Here is a 17712-nt window from a genome sequence, read left to right on the forward strand (position 1 = left end):
TTGGCATTTGGACGTACGGATGAAGAATAAAATAAGGCACAGTATAGTATAGGAACGAGGTATGGAAGCATTTGTCGGAATATGGGCAAAACCCAGAAGGAAGGTCCTGGCAAGGTTGGGGTGTTAAGGTTTTGTATCTCAGTTTTTTATTTTATTGAGGTTTGAATGTTAGTGTCTACTAGGCCTGACTTGCTAACATAATAGCAGCACTCTTCTCCAAGGAAGAGACAAGTGCCTCCTTTTTCAGCTGTAAGCAAGTCTAGGGCTCGCCTGTTTTGGGCAGCTACTTAGGCTATTGAGGTAGTTCGGCGCTGTAGGGAGGCCAGGCTTTCAGCTGATTCCAAAACTAGAGGGAGGAAAACAGCCCGTTTTTTTTTACGGGGGTGGCGTAGTGGCATGGAAAGTTGCTGGAAAAGCTCTGCTACTTCTGCCTGGCTGTATAAAGTTAGACTGGGGACCAAGGACACGGGGACATAGAGGGATCAGTTAATGGCTGTATGGTTAAGAGTTTTAGAGAGAGATCAGTTGCACGAGAAATAGCCTTCAGTGGGGCTGTGTGGCCTCCATTGGGTGCCTGAGTATGATTACCTCAGGTGAATTTGGAGTTGAATAATGGAAAGGAAGGATTGGGCAGTTTGGACGAGAAATAGCCTTCAATGGGGGCTGTGTGGCCTCCATTGGGTGCCTGAGTATGATTACGTCAGGATGAATTTGGAGTTGAGTAACGGAAAGGAAGGATTGGGCAGTTTGGACGAGAAATAGCCTTCAATGGGGGCTGTGTGGCCTCCATTGGGGCCTGATATGATTACCTCAGGATGAATTTGGAGTTGAATAACGGAAAGGAAGGATTGGGCAGTTTGGACTTCTGGTATAGTGGCGCCTGGAGTGTAAGTGAATTGTGGGATGTTTGACCAGTTGTGTTGAAGGCCATGGGCAGGGGCCTGCCACTAGGTGGGGGCCTTCTAAAGCCTCACAGAGGAAGCAGTGGAGAGATTGGTTATATTCCAGTGTAGGTTAAGTCTAGCCTTTGGCAGATAAGTGCGAGCCATGAGAAAGGGGTCTCTATTGTGTGGAGAGAAGTTTGATAGCCTTAAGGAAGGCAACTGGCAGAGCTATGTACTACTGAGTGTGTTCGGCTGTCTTGTGGCCAAGTTTCAGTGATGAGAAAAAAATTGCCATACAGTAGGGACTAGCAAGGTCTGAGTGTATGAGTGAAACAGCAATATAAGTATAAAATGAGACTTCATTTTCCGTGTAGTCACGGAGTGTCCCTTGCCACTGGAGATGTTCAATGAAGGTTAGGAGATAGGAGAACCACTGCTCTGGACTATTGTCTGGAGGTAGATATGGGTCTGGGGTTATGTATTGAAAGTCTGATAGGTTTATGTAGAAGATGGTGAGAAAGCGAGCTAAGCGCCAGGGGTCAGAGAGCATGAACTAGTTAAGAAAGTTTTGTAAGTTTGAGGCGAGTGGGGGAAAGTTGAACTGATGTCCACTGATTGTTCCGGTGGGGGCCCTCTTTAGCTGGGAGATATAAATCCAATGCTTGTGTCCTAGGAGTTTTGCTGCTGTATGTGTAGACAGGAGGACAATGTATGGGCCTTTCCACCTGGGCTGTAAGTCTTTGGCTTGGATATCTTTTATGTATACTTGGTCTCCAGGACTGAGGGAGAGATGTGGGTTGTAGGCATCTGTTGGAGGAGGGTGTGTTAACTCAGCGTGTTGTCTTAGGAGTTGTCTGAGAAGAGTGAGATATGGGAGGTAGTTCGCCAAAGGGGCTGGCAGGGAAGGTATTTGTTGGAGGGTTAGGGGCCGTCCGTAGACTAATTCGAACGGACTGAGGCCTGTTGGGCTTCGAGGTGCTGCCCGCAGCTGGGTCAGGGCTAAGGGAAGGAGAGTTACCCACGACTGCCGGGTTTCGATTGAGAGTTTGGTGAGCTGCTGTTTGATGAGTCCGTTAGCCTTTTCTACCTTACCAAAAACTGAGGCCTATAAGGGATGTGGAGTTTCCAGGTGATGTGTAGGAGGGCTGCCACCTGTTGGACTACCTTAGAGATGAATGCTGGACCATTATCAGATTGAAGAGTGACCGGGAGGCCAACCTAGGAATAATAAGTTCAGTGAGTATAGAGGCAACAATGTTAGCGGTTTCTCCTGTGGTAGGATAGGCCTCGATCCACCCGGAAAAGGTGTCCACAAGGGTTAAGAGGTATTTGAATTTTTTATGTTTTGGCATATGTGTGAAATCAATTTGCCAATCTTCACCTGGTTGGTGTCCTCTGAGTTGATGGCTGGGATGGGGATTACGCAATGCGCCTTGAGGATTTGCCTTTAGGCAGGTAGAGCACTGCTGGTTGATTGTAAGTAAGTGTTTTTGTAGTGTTGGACAGTGGAGGAGGGATTTAGGAAATTATATAAGGCTTTGGGTCCTATATGTAAAGAATTATGTATGTCTGTTAGAATGGTATGGAGTTGTGTTTCAGGAATAACTAGTTTGTTATTAATATAAATCCAGTCACCCGTAGCTAGTTTGGCTGTTGGATTTTGTAATAGTTTAGCCTTTTCTTCCTGAGTGTAATTAGGGGCATACTGGGGGAGAGAAACAGGCGGAAGGAGCTTAGGGGTGGAAAATCCGGTGGCTGACTTGGCAGTGATGTCAGCGAAATTGTTGCCAGCTGCTACCAGGTTAGATGAAGTTTGGTGCCCTTTACAATGTATAATGGCTACCTTGGAAGGTGCCGACAGTGCATCTAGTAGTTTGAGTATTTGGTTTTTGTTAATAATAGGGGTACCGCCGGTGTTAAAAACCCTCTCTCTTTCCAGATAACTGAATGAGTGTGTGCGATTAGAAAAGCATATTTAGAATCTGTGTATATGTTTACTGTTTTTCCTTTTGATAGTAGGAGTGCCTTGGTTAGTGCAGTGAGTTCTGCCTGCTGTGATGTGGTCCCTTGTGGTAGGGGTTTTGCCTCCAAAACTGTGGAAGAGGTAACTACTGCATATCCTGCCTGTCTGTTTCCTTGAGGGTTGATAAAGGAGCTGCCATCCACAAATAGGGTTAGTTGTGCATTCTGAAGGGGCTGGTCATGCAAGTGTAGGTGGCTGGGGGCTGAGCCTCCAGAACCTCAGGACAAGAATGTTTAGTATGGAGTGGTTTAAGAGAGCCTGGCAGTAAAGTGGCTGGATTAGAGAGGAGCAAACTTCTAAAGTAACAGTGGGGTCTTCTATGAATAAGAGATGGAAAAGCTGGAGCCGGATGGAGTTAAGTGGCTAATACTTTTATGAGAGATGAGATCCTGAAGACGGTGTGTGGAGAAGACTGTCAGATTACTACCTCTAATGAGCTTTTTTGCTTCCTGGGTCAGGCAGGCTGCCGCTGCTAGCGCACGCAGACAAGGTTGCCAGCCTTGTACAGTTGGGTCTAGCTGTTTGGATAGATAGGCCACAGGACGGTGGGTGTTACCGACAGGCTGGGCTAAGAGACCAACTGCCACTTTCTGCCTTTCATCTGTAAAGAGTTGGAAGGGATGCTGGAAATCAGGCAGTGAGAGAGTGGGTTGTGAGAGAAGGCAAGCTTTTAAGCGGGTGAAATGAGTCGAGATTACTTGGGGTTGGACAAAGGCCCATGTGGGGTTTCTTTAACTGCAGCGTATAAAGGTTTGGCTAGGATTCCAAATTGGGGATCCAATGTCTGAAGAAACCTATTAGACCTAGGAAGGATTGAATTTCTTTTGCATCTTGAGGGGAAAGAAGGTTACGTATTAGGGCCATGCGGTCGTAGTTAGTGACCGGTTGTTGGGGTGATTTCAATTCCTAAGTATATGACGGTTTGGCAAGAAATTTGGGCCTTGTGTTTAGATACTCTATAACCTAATGAGCCTAAATGGTTGAGGAGTTGCAGTGTCTAGAAGAGAGTCTTGTTTGGTAGGGCTACAGATTAGGAGATCATCTACATACTGCAGAACTTTGCTATTTGTGAGAGGGCAAGAGGCAAGGTCTTTCGCTAAGGCCTGACCAAAGAAATGGGGGCTGTCCCGGAACCCTTGTGGGAGGACTGTCCACGTCAGTTGAGTGGAGGTATGTGTGTCTGGGTCATCCCATGTGAAAGCAAAAAGGAACTGGCAGTCTGTGTGTAGGGGTATGGTAAAGAAAGCATCCTTAAGTCTAGCACAGTAAAATAAGTAGAATTGGTGGGGATATGGGACAGAAGGGTGTAAGGGTTGGGAACTACAGGGTGCGTGGGACGGGTGGCTTCATTGACTAGCCTAAGATCCTGTACTAACCTATACGTTCCGTCTGCCTTTTTAACTGGAAGTATTGGAGTGTTACAGGGGGAATGTGTGCGGACAAGAATATGTTGGCTAAGTAGTCGTGTGATAATTGGCTTTAAACCTTGTAGATGTGTCGGAGAGAGAGAATTGGGGGCAGTTTGGGAAACGAGTGGGATCTTTGAGCTTGACGAGAACTGGTGGGTGGTGGGCAGCTATGACCGGGGTGGAAGTGTCCCACACTTGAGGGTGTACAGAAATAGGGAAGATGGGGGGTGGGGGCGACATAGGAGGAGCCTGTGCACTTGCACAAAGCATGAGCAACAGGTCATGAGGGGGTTGAAGGGAGTGGATGAGTTGGTGGGAATGTATATGGAGCCTTTAAGGTGCTCAGGATGTCTCGGCCTAGTAAGGGGGTAGGGCATGAGGGTATAATGAGGAACGAGTGCGCAAAGTAGTTGTTGGCCAGGCAGCAACTGAGGAGTGGGGTTTTTCGTGGGTGGATGGCTTTCCGTCTACTCCTACTACAGAGATATCGGATGGAAGGCTAGGTCCAGAGAAGGACGGCAAAACACATAGGTAGCCCTCGCTATCTATTAAAAATTAATTGTCTTACCCGCTACCAGGAGAGTTACCCGCGGCTCCGCGAGGGTCATGGGGGTCCCCGAGTCTCGGCACCTTCAGTTGTTGTCGTCCAGATGTAGGAGCTGGAAGGAGCTCCTAGGATCCTGGAAAGGGGGTCACGTGGAGACGCAGCACCTGTTCTCAGGGTGGGGCAATCAGACTTCCAGTGTCCTCCCTGCTGGCAAGCAGGGCAGGGGTTGCTGGTGGACGAGGCTTAGGACATTCATTGGCCCAATGTCCTGACGCCTTGCACTTATGGCAAGGCTGCGTTGGGGCTCGGGGACCTTGCGGACACCTATTGGCATAGTGTCCCGCCTTGCCGAACTTATAGCAGGCTCCTTTGTAGCCTTGGAGTCTGCGGAGTGTGTACTCTCTGGTCTGGGTTACAATTGGGCCGTAAAGCCGCTGCTAGGAGTTGGGCCTTCTGTTTGAGGCGTGCCTGTCGCACTGCCTCAGCCGTCTCCTCTCTGGAGTTATAGACCTTAAAGGCTAATTTAACCAGATCTTGTATTGGTGCCTGAGGACCATCCTCTACCTTTTGAAGTTTCTTACGAATGTCAGGAGCTGATTGAGAAATGAAATAAGACGCCAAAATGGTGGCCCCTGTGGGGGAGGCCGGATCTAACGGGTATATTGGGTTAGAACCTCAGTCAGCCTATTTAAGAATGTGGCTGGATTTTCTTCTGGATTTTGAATAATTTCTTTTAATTTGTAAAATTTACAGTTTTGTTTGAGGCTGTTTGCATACCAGCCACAAACACTGAACCATTATGTCTCGCCTACGGCGCCCAGCTGGTTTGCTTGGTAGTTCCAGTCTGGGTCTGCCGAGGGTACTGCTTGCTCCCCTAGTGGGATGGTGGCATCAGTTAAATGTAGTTGGTTGGCGTGCTGCCTGGCGGCCGCTAGGATGCACTCTTGCTCCTCAGGGTTTAGGGTGGAGGTTAGGATAACCTGGAGGTCATGCCAAGTTAAGTCATAGGCCTGACAAAGATATCTAAATTCCTTTATGTAAACGGTGGGATTAGCTGAGAAATCCCCTAAACGCTTTTCAATTTTGGAAAGATCGGCCAATGAAAAAGGGACATGTACTCTGACTACCCCCTCCGCCCCAGCCACCTCTCGCAAAGGCGCTAACACTGTAGGAGGGTGTGGGGCAGGAGTGGAGGCATCAGCAGGGCACTTAGAGCGGTGTGTGCAGAGACAGGAAACTCAAGACAGCCAGTTGGGGGCCCCGAAGGAAGCACGGGACTGAGTGGATTACTAGTAGGTAAGGAAGAGGAAGGAGGCGTCCGGGCGGAGGGAGGAGAAGTATAGGGCGGAAGTGAGGGAAACCCTAGATCCTCCGGCTGAACAGAAAGGAATGAAGACTCCTCTTTTTCGGGTTCCTGTGAGCCGGCGTCCTTGGCTAGCATAACTTGGGCCGAAGAGCACCGGCTACACAGGTCGGGACGAGAGCGGAAGGCCCAAAAGCCTTGTATGTACGTAATTTCAGACCACTTGCCTAACCGCTGGCAGAAATTGCTGAGGTCGGTCAGAACATTGCGATCTAGGGTGCCCTCCGGTGGCCACTGAGACTGATTGTCTAGTTTGTATCGGGGCCACGCCACAGTGGAAAGGAAAATTAACCACTTCCTCCTAAGGTCTTGTTCAAGCTGTAAGGTTTTTAAATTGGCTAGGAGGCACCCCAAGGGGGTGCTCTTTGGAAATTTGGACTGGGGGTTTCCCATTTGTTTCCTCTTTACCGACACAATGGACCCAATGGACACGGGAATGGATCCCTGCCTGGCTTCAAAGCGTCCTTTGGAACCAGCAGAGACAGACGAGAGGCTCTTGAAGCCTAAGTGGAGATTACCTTCAGGCGGACGTCTCCGTCCTGAACGGGTCTCCCGAGCCACGTGGTGGCTCCAAATGGACCCCGGACCTGCGCAGGATTTCTGGCCGAGGGAGGTAAAGAGGAGACAAGGGCACTTACCCCAGAGAGGCCCTTGTCCCTGGCCTCAGAGAGTGAGGGAAGCAGGTCTCAGGTCCTGGTCCGTCTGCGGCGTGGAGCGAGGAGGAGGAGGAGGCTCCCCAGACCCTGGGGGCCCCGAGGAGGGGTCTCCTCCCGGGTTCGGCACCAACTGTTTTGTTTTTTCTAAGACCACCAGATCGGGCGCAAAGGAACCAGCGACTAGGCAAGGGTAGGAGCAAAACTGCAAGTTTATTTTGGTCACCTAGCTTCAGGGGAAGAAGGTGGGTAAGGAGAGGTCTGTTGGCCTCCGGCAAATGAGGCCCACAGAGTTCTCCGTGCTGCCCTCGGACGGAGTTCCGACAGTCCCGACCGCAGTGGGGAAGCTGGGAAGTCCGCGCGTGGCACTCGTCCGGAGCGGCTTTTCTGGGAGTGGGAGGGCGATAGGCGGGGCACGGGCGTGTCCGGGGCGTTCCGCAGGTGCGACCAGGTAAATCTTGGTCTCTTCAGATTGACGTCACCTGGCGCATGCCCAGTTGGTCTGCACCTTCCCGGGCGTCGGCTGCATTTTCGCGCGCGCGGAAAAGTTGGGGGGGATGAAGAACCCGGAAGTGCGCCATCTTGCCTCCGTTCGTCCAAACATTTAGTAGAGATGGGGTTTCACTGTATTAGCCAGGATGGTCTCGATCTCCTGACCTCGTGATCCGCCCGCCTCGGCCTCCCAAAGTGCTGGGATTACAGGCTTGAGTAACCACGCCCGGCCAATTTTTATTTTTGAGATGGAGTCTGGCTCCGTCGCCCAGGCCGGAGTGCAGTGGCGCGATCTTGGCTCACTCCACCTCTCGGGTTCACACCATTCTCCTGCCTCAGCCTCCGAGTAGCTGGGACTACAGGCGCCCGCCACCACGCCCTGCTGATTTTTTTGTGTCTTCAGTAGAGACGGGGTTTTACCATGTTAGCCAGGATGGCGCCTCAGCCTCCCAAAGTGCTGGGATTACAGGCGTGAGCCACCGCACCCTGCCAGCAGTAGGGGGCAATTTTTTAAAGCTTTTCTTTGAATTTAAAATTAAACCTAACAGCCAGGTGCATACATTATTGTAAGAGACAAGTCGTTATTAAAAATGTATTTATTAGGCTCTTAAATGACCTGACTTTACTGTGGCTGTACCAACTTTGACAGAACATTACCTAAATCTTTCATGAAGTATTTGGGATAGCAGCCTTCATACCTATTGATGTTACAATTCTAAGATAGATTTAAAACAGAATAAATAAAAGAAAGCGTTTGTTTACAGAACCTTCAATTAATAATAGCTTCTTTCAATAGAACTATTCCTTCTCAGAAGGCACAATCTTGAATTACTAAACATTTTTTATTCTTATTTAAATTTTGGTTTATTTGGTGACTTCATTTTCTAATTTTGTTTTCTGTTGCTTCTATTTTTAGGTGTTCATGTTTTCTGTATGCCCAACAGCAAACATTGATAGTCTAAGCCGTGAACTTAGGCCCACACAGAATTTCCTATAAGATGCAAGCATCAACATTTATAACTGAAAATGTCGATTATACTTACATATCATGTAAGTTATATGTAAAATAAAAATAATAAAATATATTGCAAAAGAAACAAAATAGATTTAAATACTGGTAAACTTTACAGATAAATTGCAAAGTTCTATGTAAAGTGTCTAAATCCCTACTTTTAGCTGGCACATCTATTTGAGAAAACCTGTCTCCAGCTTTTCAAATATAATTTGTATTGTGGTTGCTTGAATTCACAGTTTTGAATCTATCATCTTATAATGCTCCTGTCACTGGCAGTGAAAATAAAGCATATTTAAGCCTATATTTTTGAAGCATATGAACTGTCCTAATGCCAATCTCCTAATAGCCTCACACCAGGAATATTTTATTTTTACGTTTTGATTTCACTTAAGAGTCCTGGATATAGAGCCCACGCTAAATGAAAGCTAACTAAAAAACTATTTGGGAGTTCCTAGAACCTACTCTTTCCCAACTCTCTCTCTAACTGGACTACCTTGGTTCCTCAAATTCTACCATGTTAGGTCTTTTTAAGTTAATCATCACTCTGCATTAAAACATCACTGAATTTTATTGTTTTTCTAGTGTTCGTAATATGCTTTTATTATTTTTATCTATAATTCTGTCTCTCATAATTTCCCCTAATTCATTCTACATTGCTTTTTCCTCTTCCTGAAAGAGTCTTTCCTCAGATGTCCACATCACTCATTCCCCACTGAGTCAAGTGTTGACTCAGATATTCCTCCCTCAGTGTGGCCTTCTTGAACCATCCTATTTAAAATTGCAACTATCACTTTCCCCTTTATTTTGCACCATAGCAGTCATCATCATCTGACATACTTCCTGGTTTCCCATTTATTTTGAACTTTATTCATCTCTGCCTACTCTAATTAAAGTTCCCTGGGAGCATGGTGTTTGGGCTATTATTTTTTTATACTGTGACATACCCATCATATTGAAGAGGGCTCAGCACAGTGTAAGTGCTTTATACATAATTGCCTAAATCAAGGAATGAATTCTCCATTTTGTTTATTTGTGTCTTCTCCCTTGTTATTTTCCTCAACTAGTTAATCCATGAATGTGTTCATTTTATTAATCTTTCAATAAACTGGCACTTAGGATTTGTTATTCACTTTTTAAAATTATTTGCATCTAATTTGTTGATTTCTTTCCTTCACCTCTGTCCATTTGGTAGGGAGGGAGATTTGTTCCCCCATTTTAGATTTTCCTTTTCCCAGCCTTTTTGTTTTCATTCCCAGTCTATCATAAGTATGCAGCTTTGTCTCTTAAGAGCCTATGACAATAAATACTCTTAGCCTCATTCTTGAGTGTAATTTAGCTGGTCATTCATCACATTAAAAAAAAAAGTATACACTATGTAACAGGTTTTTAAAATACCCTAGAAAACTGTAATCTGTGTTTTGATTCATTTTATTCATTATTTCTTTTTTCTTTTTCTGGTGAATGACTGTTCAAATAGTGGTACCCAGTGAGTTAACAGCTGTAATCAGACTTGCATTTACTGCTGCTTTTTAAAAATTGATTTAATGGGGTTGAACTCATTTTACTACATTTGATTATTTAACTGTAGCTTTTCAGTCTATAGGTATAAAAGGTCAAATGCTAAATCTGAGTGCTTTAAATGAGGACTAATTGAGGTTATTATATCAAGAAAAGATTTAATGGTTGGTGATGACATAGTATTTACATGACTAACGTTGATTTTTTACTTTAAGATTTATTCACTAATACTCCACTCTATTGCCACAGGAGAGTTCTAGGGCTGAATATTATTCAGATGAAATGAAAACTTTGAACCTAATCAATTTTAAACTGTTCATTTGAATATCTATTATAAACCATGTACATTCACTGCCATAGTTGTAATTAACTTAGCTTTATGCTGAGTTGTAAGCTTTTTTATTTAATCAAAATATACCCATTTTATGTTTGCATGATGAAGAATATAAAATCTGTCTGTTGATAGTGGAATTTTGCAAGTAAACTGTTATTTGGAAACTTTTAAGTACAGAGTAAAAAAAGTATGTCTCACAGAAAGGCAGCCAATAAAGCTGCTTTCAGCATCAACATGAAAAGGCTTATGTGTAATTTATGTGAGGGATATTGATTATTGGATGCTGCTAAAAATCTATAGGGTTCATTTTCTTAATGTGACAGTTTATATTAACTGAATCCTTTTCTTAAAGAAGGTAGGATATGACCAAGGTATAGAAAGATGATTTTAGGTTCAAATAGGAGCTTTAGGGGTCATGATTACAGCATTAAACTGTTTTTCCTCTGGTTTTGAACCAAAGAAAATTATTTACTTTCTGTAATGATATGGTTAAGCATATGAAGTATAAAAGTGAATTAGTACAGAAAATCAAATCTAATGTGAGCCTGTTATGAACTAAATATTTGTTCTCCTCCCTTCAAATTCATATGTTGAAATTCTAACTTCCAATGTGATGGTAGTGAGACCGGGAGACATTGGAGGTTATGAGGTCATAAGGGTAAAGTCCTCATGAATAGAATTAGTGCCTTGATGAAAGCAACCCCAGAGAGCTCTGTCGCTGTCTTTCTACCACGTGAGAATACAAGAATGTAGAAGTCTGCAATGGGAAGGGAGCTCTCACCAGAACCCAACCATGCTGGCACCCTGATATCAGACATCCAGACTCCAGAACAGCAAAAAATAAATTTTTGTGGTTTGTAAGCCACACACACTATGGTACTTTATTATAACAGACCAAACTGATTAATACAGAGTCCATGAATTTTGCAAATTCACTTCGTGTTTAGATTGCTAGAAATGAATACAGAATATACTCAACTAATCCCTCAATTTAAAAAATATTAAAGACCACAAAATGATCAGGGCAAAATTGCACAGAGAGGAACTAGCTTTCCAGGGATGAAAGGCATGAAGTTTCCAGTCTAGACTCTGTCATTTAGCATTGAGCTACCCTGAGGAAGCTACTTTTCTAACTTTTTACATTAGTGAAAGAAAAATGTAGGTAAGATATAGTGATTATGAAGATAAAACAAGTGACAGACACCCTGTAAGTATTTAAATGTAATGACATTTTATGTGTGAGCTCATTTAATTTTTACAATCATCCTGGGAAGTAGGTTATATTAACTTCCCTGTTTTAGGTTGACAAACTAATGCATAGAGAAGAAACTTGCCCAAGGTAATAGAGCTGGTAGGAAAGAGAGTCATGATTCAAATCCCAGCTATCTGGTTTCAAAGCCCAGGCTCTTTGCCACTACATACTATGACCTACAAATTGGAGAAGTGTCTTAGCAAGAGAAATAACAAGAAGCCAGGTATACGTATTTTAATTTTGACTCTTGTTCTGTCCTTTGGACCACAGTCTTTTCAATTTCAGGCTTATAATTTTCTCTCCGACTTTCATTCTTTCTACTCTCCTAGCAATGATCTCTCAATTCGTTATTGTTTTACTTTTTTACTTGACAAATTATAATTGTACATAGTGATGGGATACACAGTGATGTTTCAGTACATATAATGTGTAGTGAGCAAATCAGGGTAATTAGCATATCCATCATTTCAAACAATGATTATTTTCTTGTGTTGGGAACATTCAATATTCTCCTTCCACCGATTTGAAACTATGTAATATATTATTGTTAACTATATTCATCCTACAGTGGTATAGAATATTGAAACTTATTTCTCCTGTCTAGCTGTAATTTCATATCCTTTAACAAATCTCTCCTTTCCCTCTGCCCTTCCCATCCTCTAGTATTCTCTGTTCTACTCCTTACTTCTATGGATCTCTCAAATCTTATCAACCCAAATCTCTGCCTCAGCATTTTTCACCATCACCATCCTTTCAAAACTGCCTCCTTTTATGCTGGGAAAACAGCAAAAAAAAATTTTCTTGAACCCATTGAGGACCTGAGGTCACAGGTAATCAAATAATCGGAATTCCAAAGACAAACAAGACACTACAAGGAAATATGAATGGGTCCTTCAGGAAACATAAAATTGTGTCAAGTAAACAAAGGTATGTTCAACCTCCATTGAAGAGTGAAGCACTGCCACTTAAGCAAATATATGCCACCTGTTACAAAAAATACAGCTGTCAGGCTATGAAGCTGGAATGGGTTGGGTTCCTATATAAGCAAACCTAAGCCCAACTCAATGCAAACAGTAAGATGGAATTTACACTTAACCAATCAGAAGCTGACAAACTAATCTCTTACTAGGAACTTTGCACTTTTATCAATCAAGTATATTTTCTTTTGCGCTTTATAAAATTTTCCATTCTAGCCTCCTCAATGGACTGCTAAACCATTTGAGGTTTGGTACTACCAGGCCTGTGAATAGTTGAGTGCTCAAATAAACCCCTGAAAATTTCAATGTACCTAAGTTTATCTTTTAATACAATGTGTACACATAAGATTGGTAACCATAAGAAAGCTGAATAATGACAAGTATTGACAGAGAGGTATGAGAGGTACAAACCTCAGGTACTGCTTCTGGGCATGTAGGCAGAAATACCTACACCAGAGATGAGCTGGCTGAACTTAGGAAGATAAAGAACAAAGTAGAAATCATGGTTCCCAGAATATGCCCAAGAAATTTCAGCAGGACCATAATGAGGCATGTGCAAAGATCATCATAAAATTCTTGTTTGCTAAGAAGACGATAGATGTCTATCACAGAGAGAATTATGAAGGTACAGTAGCTGTTTACTCAAGTTAGATGGAATGGGTATAATATAAAACCTAAAATTTTAATAAATCTTAAATGCCTAATGTTGTGTGAAAAAGTAAGAAAGACAATAATATTTACCAATTATTACTTTCTCTCTTTTATAGTGCTTTAATTGCTTCTTGAATCTTTACAAAACCACTTTTTCTTCATCCCATTAAGTTTTTGTTTGGTGGTTTCAAGGCATTTGTTCATGTTCTAATTTCCAGAGTTAAATGTGTTAGCTCATTTATTTTTATTCATTTTTGTTTAATGTTGTTTAATAATGAAAGTTATTCAATGACTTATAATTTGCCTCTGGTTGTTGGTTTTGTCATAGTTTATATGTTTTAATACAAAATGTTGTAATAGAAATACTGTGTAACTGCAAATTAATTTCTTTTTTGACCATGAAATTATTTTTCAATATGTTTCATACTTCCACAGGGTATTGAAGAAGTAATTTTTAGTCTGTTGCTAATTTCCAGATCTTTTATTGTAATCAGACAACGTATCATATTAAGAAAATTCACTTCTTTAGATTTATTGGCTTGTTGAATGTGTCATTACTTTTTAAAATATATTTCATGGACTTTTAAAAGAGGTGAATTCTTGTAAGAAACTGAAATTGGCATACACCATTAAGTCGAACACTTAGTTTAATATTATAACTCTCAACTTTTTATTTTCTTTTTTGATCCTACAAAAATCAAACGTATTGCATTAAAGTTTAATATCCAGTTACATTCCTGTTCCTTTTTTCTTATATTCTAATAATTTATTATGAGAAAATAAAGCACACTTAATAATTTATTAAGTTTGTAATAGTTTATTTCCTCAATACTATGATTTTTTCATGAATAATATTTTGATTAAAAATTGACTTTTTGTTATTATGAAAAATTGTTTTTGAGCTAGTTCATTAATATTGGCCTATAATTCCTGGTAATATTCTGCTTTTTGTTTGGTGCTCTTATTTTCATATTTCTATTTTTAATTTGTTTTGTCACCTTATTTCAGGTTATTTACGTTAACCAAATCATCAGGAATGAAATGCAGCTATTTTGCATTTGAAAAGAAAAATAATTTGCTTAAGTCAATATGTTAATTACCTTGGAACCAAAAGGAGAAGAAATAGATACATTAATTTGAAACTCTCTTGTCTAACCAATAAAACACAGAAACTTAACCAACAAGCACATACAAACCTTGCATTGGATACTGTTTTCTGCTGAATATCAGTAAGTAAAGTGATAGATGGTTGCATTTCAAAGCTGATCACATGAAACTTATGAAGTCTGGATATCTACAAGTAACTTTTATCTACAAATAACCCTTCAAATCTTATTGTGCAGATGTAAATCTGATACTTAATTTTTATTTTACATCATGGATCAGCACATACATTCTTTCTCTGTTCAAAGACAAAGAATATTTTCAGACTCGCATTTCTCATTAAAGTTCCCAAATTACTTTATGACTCAGACTCCTGCTTTTAACAATATCACAATATCTGATTAACCACAATGTCTTAGAAACCCACCTTGCTACATGTGCTAATTATAAGTTCACAGACTCTGGTTCTAGTCGTTATTTTATTAACCATCTTTGGAAAAGGAGAGAGAGACAGAGAAAGAGAGAGAGAGCCTGTGTGTGTGTGTGATGATTATGCTTTCTACATTAAGAAAATGTAGGTTTATGATGTTATAATTTTTTTACCTCTACAGTTCTATAGTCTTAGATTTACTTTAGCCTCTTTTCATCATCACCATACCTTAAACTAGATCTGCATAAAATTATCTCCTTTCTGTCTCTGAGGCTGCTTCTTCCATCTTATTTCTAAATACATAGCATGTATCAAATTTATTGCACTTTTTGAGATACTTCTTGATAATGCTTAGTTACTACTTATGCAATGTTCTATAATTTATATAAGCTCTACTACCACATATAATCAAACTATTTTTTCTAATATTACTACACAAATGTATGCATTTCCTTAAAGATTACCAGCACATAACAAATATATCCTAGCTCTCAGGCTAGAGTATCTTACTGACTTCTTTTCAAATAAGACTTCATAAAACACGAGCAATATTTGCCCTCTTTTATTGACAATAAATCTAGATCCATAAAATTTTGTATACCATCCATAGTCTTCTTTCTTTCTTGTTTCTTTCTTTCTTTTTTGACAGAGTCTCACTCTTGCACCCAGGCTGGAGTGCAGCAGCACTATCGTGGATTACCAAAACCTGGACCCATTGGACTCAAGTGATTCTACCACCTCAGCCTCCTGAGTAGCTGGGACCACAAGTGATTGCCATCATGCCCGGCTAATTTTTCAATTATTTGTAGAGATGAGGTCTTGCTATGTTGCCCAGGTTGGTCTTAAATGCCTGGGCTTAAGTGATCCTCCTGCCTCGGCCTCCCAAACTACTGGGATTATAGGCCTGAGCCACAGCACCCAGCCTACCACAGTCTTAGTGTCCACCGTTTTGGAATGAGTAGGCTCACAAAGCCAGCAGGGTCAGTGCTAAATGGTTTTAAAATAATAGTATATTCTTTATCTCTATGCAGTTCCATACATTGGAAATGTTATTATGCAAATCACTGCTCTCATGGCTGCAAGTCCTCAGTTTGAGTAAACTGGGGAGGTGGTATATAGCTTTCAATAAATTATTTCAGCTTTTTATTCATCTCAAAATATCATTGCCTTCACTTTTGAAAAACAATTTTTCTGGCTATAGAGTGGTGGGCTGACAGGTTTTTGTTGTTTGTTTTCAAAATTGTTCTACTGTCTTCTAACAAGAAGACTTGTAATTCAAGTATGTTTCTCTGTATATGTTTTAACTATATCCCCCATTCTCTTTCTCCTCTACCCTTCTCCTCTCCTTTCAATATTTTATTTTGACTTTGATTTTTGGCAGGTTTTTCTCTTCTATAACTATGTATCTCACCAGCAGTATATGAAAATTCCTTTTGCTCTGCATTTTTTTTTTTGAGATGGAGTCTCACTCTGTTGCCCAGGCTGGAGTGCAGTGGCGCAATCTCGGCTCACTGCAAGCTCCACCTCCCATGTTCACACCATTCTCCTCTCTCAGCCTCCCAAGTAGCTGGGACTACAGGCACCCGCCACCACATCTGGCTAATTTTTGTATTTTAAGTAGAGACGCAGTTTCATCGTGTTAGCCAGGTTGGTCTCGATCTCCTGACCTCATGATCCACCCGCCTTGGCCTCCCAAAGTAATGGGATTACAGGCGTAAGCCACTGCATCCAGCCTGCTCTGCATTCTTGACAATACTTGGTCTTGCCTAGGTATTTCATTTTAGTCATTCTTGTGGTTACATATTGATACCTCATATTGACTTTAATTTGCATTTCCATGCTGACTAATGATATTGCATACTTTCTCGTATGTCTGTTGCCTACTTGGAGATCATCTTTTGTAAAGTGCCTGTTCAAATGTTACTCTTTACTTTTAGATTGACTGTAGTTTTCTTTGCAGAAATCATTGTTATATTGTTTGCAGATTCTTAGTGAGATATATGTACTGCATATGCATCCTCCAAATTTTTAGTTTGCTTTTCCTCTCTTAATGCTATCTTTTGGTGAACATAATTTAAATACAAAAATTTATCATTTTTCTTTTATGAGTAACATATTCTGTCTAAGAAAATTTGCATAATGCATAGGCATAGACCTATGTTTTATTATAAAAGTTTTATTGTTTGATCTTTCACATTCAGATCTGAAATCGATTTTTGAAAAAGATACAGGGAAAGTTTGTTTTTTGTCTGCATATAGATAGATACCTAATTGACTCAGCTTTGTTTATCAAAAAGACAGTCTTTCATCACTGCCACCTATGAAACAGGAGACTACATTTATTTATATTGGTTTCTGGCCTCTTTATTCTATTTATTTTTTTCCAGTATCATGCATGTTAATACCTACAGTTTTTAATGTCTTCATGTCTGACATGGTCAGTCTTCTAGCTTTGTTCTTCCTGAAAGCCACCTTAGATACACTTGATTTCTTGTATTTCCTCATGATTTTTGAATCTGTTTGTCAGTTTCCACAAGATATGACTACAAGTGTTTTTATACAGTTGCATTGAATGTATAAATCATTGTGGAGGAAAATGACATAAAGCAAAGCTTTAACATTAACATTGTATATTGTTCCATTTAAGGAGGTCTTCTTCAGCCTCTCAACAGCAATTTATTTGTAGTCTTCAATATCAACCTCTCAAACATTTTGTTTATAGATATTTGGCATTTTATGTTCCTCACATGATATTATTTGTATATTTTGTTTTCTATTTGCTTATTGATGGTATATAAAATATAGTATGCATTCAGCCTACTTTCTAAAATCACTCAATACTTTTAAGTTTGGAAATTCTTTAACAGTATAGCAGTTTGACTCTTCTACATACACTATTTTGTTATCTGTTTTGTAAACTGATTGTATTTCTTGCTTTCTAATATTTATACCTGATTCGTTAACAAGTTTTCTTATCCATCACTGGCTGGAAAATCCCATATATTATTGGATAGAAGAAGTGATAACAGATGTTCTAATTCTATTCTTGGCCTTAGGTAG

The sequence above is a fragment of the Trachypithecus francoisi genome, unplaced genomic scaffold (genome assembly GCF_009764315.1).
Source record: "Trachypithecus francoisi isolate TF-2019V2 unplaced genomic scaffold, Tfra_2.0 Contig01440, whole genome shotgun sequence".
Lineage (NCBI taxonomy): Eukaryota > Metazoa > Chordata > Mammalia > Primates > Cercopithecidae > Trachypithecus > Trachypithecus francoisi.